This window comes from Oncorhynchus kisutch, linkage group LG18 (assembly GCF_002021735.2).
Source record: "Oncorhynchus kisutch isolate 150728-3 linkage group LG18, Okis_V2, whole genome shotgun sequence".
Classification (NCBI taxonomy): domain Eukaryota; kingdom Metazoa; phylum Chordata; class Actinopteri; order Salmoniformes; family Salmonidae; genus Oncorhynchus; species Oncorhynchus kisutch.
Window position 1 is genome coordinate 28,999,654 of NC_034191.2, and position 4,745 is coordinate 29,004,398.

The following is a 4,745-nucleotide window of genomic DNA, read 5'->3' on the forward strand; positions in this document are numbered from 1 at the left end:
TCACTGTGTATTTATTCCTCGTGTCACTATTTAATTTTTTTTACATTTATATTTTATCTTTAACTATGCATTGTTGGAAAAGGCCCCATAAGTAAGCGTTTCACTGTTAGTCTACACCTGTTGTTTACTAAGTATGGGACAAATACATGTGATTTCAATAGGGAATACAGAGTCATTTGGCACTCAACTCTGAACACTAAGCAGAAAAAGGCTACCACAGACAACCAAATAACCATGTAGTTATTTTACTAATAATAAATAATATTTTACTCCTAAAATAGCACAACATGACATAATAAATAACATATTTAGGACATCCAACAATCATAATTATTTTGGACTCTTCAAGACTTGTTCCAAAATGGCAGTTACTGTATACCAGCAGTAATAAAGTAATATGAAACAACTTCACATGCAGTGGTAATATGAACAGTACCACCTCCTTATCTAAAGGTTCATGGTTATGGCATTGGATGGCTTACTAGAATGTTGGATTATTTAAAAAACACCAGGATTAGGCATTAAACAAAAAATAAATGATCATGGATGTTTTGAGGAAACGTTATCCTGTTACAAATAGGCATAATACATAACACAACTTAAATAACATTTGATGGTCACATTATGAACCTTATAGACCAGCGAGGAAGCATAATATATCATCCCTAACCTACTGTAAACACAAGCTACATAAACCGCCGCTAGTCTGTCGGGCCATTCATTCCATTATCGAGTCATAAAGTTGTATCAATAGTGTGTGTGTGTTCCATAGTCTCTGGTACAAGGCATCATGGATACACGTGGGGTCACACATCCCTGCAGGGGGTGTATGTTCCTGTACAGAAGTCAGACTCGTAGCCTGAGTGCCAGTCTGTTTGTGCCATCATGCCAACTCCTTGTCAATCATTGCCAAGGCTTGACAAGGACATCAATGGAGTTGGCAAGAGCACAAACAGATTTGGGACCAGGCTAATACTTGTGTGGTTCCTCCTTTAAATGAAGATGTGCTCTGCCTGTACAAGCGGTCATAGTTTTGAACATCATAGTCAGTAGGAGAAATCCACACAGCAGTCCGTCAGGATGATACAGGTTAGATAAAGAGACTGCTGAGATCTCATCACATGCATCTTGATTTGCTCATATGTGACAAACATTACAATGTTCCAGGAGCCAACGTGAAGGAAAGAAGGCATGAACCTGAAGGGGAAGGAGAATCAGATTATATAACCAAGCAGAACGATTTGCTTAATTCACTGTTCATATCTTGGAATTGTCTTGATTCAGCTAAAGATGATTTGAAAGCAATTTGGCTTTTGACTGATCACTACACACCCTTTATAGAAGGCTTTGGGTCCCTCGTTTCTCATCATTGTAACAGCGCAGTTAATAGTACTGTTGTATTTTCCAGCTGAACAGTTCACAAACCGGGTCTTTACTACATCTACAGGAGATGCCACAATAGTGGTGATGAGTCCAGAACTGAAGGCTGCCGTGAAATGGCAGGGCAGGTTATCTGTAAAAAAATATATAAAACATAAAAATTATATTACTTAATATACCCTTTGAAGTAATTGTAACTATTCAAATGTAAACGTGTAAAACAAATGACATGCCTGCCTACCAGTCACGATGTTATACTAAAGGATAAGTTCCTTGATGATGTCATAAGTCACCAGCTCTGAACAGTTCACTATGTCGTTACGAGTTATGTTTGGGCCACAACCTGGAAGATACATTTTTAATGAAACTGTCAATTATAACTTCAGAATCAGTTTTTTATGCATGTAAATCAAAAGTAGTGTTTCTAATTGCAGTAGGCCTACCTTTCCAGAGTCCTCTGATGCTCTCAGTCCTGGCGATGGTTCTGTAGGGATCCATGATGCCACTATATCTCTTTACCCCTTCGGCTCCCCTTACTTGAGCCTGGAACTGCACTTTCACCATGTCTGTTGGCTGAGCAAAGGCTACTGCCATGGCCCCGGTCGTACAGCCTGCCACCAGCCGACTCCCAATGCCTGCATCTACGAGAGTAGAGAGGAGTAGCGAGGATGAGAGATGCAGTCATAAAACACCAAGCCATATTCTTTCAGCCACATTCCTTATCTTCTACTTCCACCAACTCAAATAAAAATGTGATTGAGAGATCAATAAACTGGTATTTTATACTGAAAATGTCTGTTTCGTACTGTCTGCTCCCTGGGTGTAGAACTACTTCATGGGGTCAGAGACCGATGCGGACCGAGGCAAAGCTCATCCGTCTCCGGAGACCCGCCACCAGGCCGTTGTAGAGGCTCCTGGGCCCCTCCGTCTTCACCATGGTGTTGATGGTGCCAATCCACACCTCTGTACTTCACCATCTTCCCTTCAGAGGACTTGGACTCGCCTTGGATCTAAGAAAGACAAACACGAGTGTTAATTCATCTGTCTTGAAAGTAATCCTAGTGACTATTCAATCAAGACAGAATACCTTTACGCAATCATTATGTAAAGCATGGCTACATTGCAATGACCATACTAGCATACCTGAATGGCGCAGCGGTCTAAGGCAGAATACATTATGCTAAATGTCAGTTTCACAGATCATAACAGTCAATGTTATGTTGAAACTTAAAAACATGCATTTAGTTATATCTGTCAAAAAGTTCAGATACGTCATGTCATTGGTAACCTTCAGTAATACTGAACAAACCGATTTGCCGATTTGCAATAAAAAACACTGGCAAACCATTTAATTAATAAAACCAATATTTAAATTAAATTCACATATTCTTTACATAATTAGAAAGCACTGTACATGAGCAGCCACTTATGTAATCAAGATGTGTGGACATTCATAAACCTTTAGAAAACATACACCCAACCGTATATACATCACGACACACAATATCAAATAGTATTTAGAGAAAGTGCTAATGTTCATCCTTAAAATGAGATGCAAATCTTTGCTGCTCTCTTGGTCTCTTCTGTCTTCACGGACGATGGTGGTATATTTGGCCTGGGATGAGGAACACGCCGGGAGAGAATCTCATGTCTAAGAGAGCTCTATATCTGGGGGAAAAAGAAAAGAGATTCAATCAATTGTTTAGCATCGAACCTGGCCTATTGTTCTTAGTTTTGTAAGCAAACAGCATTCATCATTAAGCTTTAAATGTGAATACCGGAAGATAAAAAAACATGATAATGCAAATATTTAAATGTTAACCAATGTGTTAATTTAAAAAATGTATTTCACCTTTATTTAACCAGGTAGGTTAGTTGAGAACAAGTTCTCATTTGCAACTGCGACCTGGCCAAGATAAAGCGTAGCAATTCGACACATACAACAACACAGAGTTACACATGGAATAAACAAAACATACAGTCAATAATACAGTAGAACAAAGGAAAACAAAAAGTCTATATACAGTGAGTGCAAATAAGGTAAGTTACGGAAATAAAACATTTTGCTCCCTCTCCTCTAGTGTACTGCCTATGGGCTCACCAGAGCTCCAAGCTTCCAGGGTGTCAGTCTGTAGACCAAACTTCTCCCTCTCCCCCCCTGTTGGGTGAGGCTGGGGTGGTAGGAGTAGTCTAAGGCTTGGTGCTGCTCTGGTGCCTCCAGCCTATCCAGAGAGGCCAGGTCTGGGTCTGACAGCAGGCTGGACAAGGGGCTGATTCTGTCTGTTAAGAGATGTAACCTCATTCAGAGGCCTGGGCTACACCACTGCCTCCTCATCTGTAATGAACACGAGCTGGTTTCAAGTGCAGGGTGCACCAGGTGTTAATTGTAAAGAACCACAGGAGGAGGCAGGTAGCTGGGTCCAGGAGCAGGCAGAAGATCATACAGGGGGTCCAAAAGGGTAACAGTACAGGCAGGGAAATGGCTAGTAACGTAGTCCGGGAGATCAGGCAATAGGTTGATAACATTCATCCGATAGGCTAAAGTACAGGCAGGGAATAGGCAAAAGGCTTCGTTAGTGAGGCAGGCAAAAACTATCATACACAGGAGGATTAAATTACGTGAAAAACAGAGCTCACAAAACAAACAATACCTCACAATAAAAGGGTGCAAAGAACTGAACTAAATAGTGTGTGATGACATACAGGTGTGTGAACAGGTGATCAGAATTCAGGGGATTGGGATCTGGAGAGTGAGCTGCATTCAGGGGATCTATGTGTTTGACATTGTGAGCTGGAAAGTGAGCTGTGTTCAGGGGATCTATGTGTTTGACAGTGTGAGTTGGAAGCAGACGTTACAGTATCGTCTCCATGCAATTATGTTCCTGTAGACCTTTTAGAAAGGAGAGGGAAGTGTTGAGTGGCCTGACTGTAATAATAATGTAATCAACAAGGAAATCCCCAAGACTTACACATTAAGTAACATATTTTGGACACCCTTTGGATAGGTTGTAGCAGTATTTATTAGAGAGGGGTAAATATAAAGATTTTGTTCGAGCGCCAGGCAGGTATTAACCATGCCGAAAGGAAAAGAGTAGAATAGAGTACCACTATCAGACCCACACACATCAGCAGAAGAGACTGCCTAAAGTGTAGCCTGTTTGCCAGATAGCCAGTGGAGAGAAAATAGAAGACACTTCACAGCACAGGGTAACCCCATCAATGATGCCTCATACAATAATAATGGCAGACCAATTGAACGGCAACTTCATTAGAAACAATTTACAAGAACCCTGTCATCAACAGAGGATTTACAATAATCTGTATTACCTTCCAGTGGAGGAGTGCAGAAGGTATGAATGTGGGGG

General features: G+C 40.8%; 1 pseudogene; it reads right to left on the bottom strand.

The window, feature by feature from the left end:
- Positions 1 to 229: 229 nt before the first annotated feature.
- On the bottom strand, positions 230 to 3,225 carry LOC109909426 (mitochondrial uncoupling protein 2-like; annotated as a pseudogene).
- Positions 3,226 to 4,745: the final 1,520 nt, after the last annotated feature.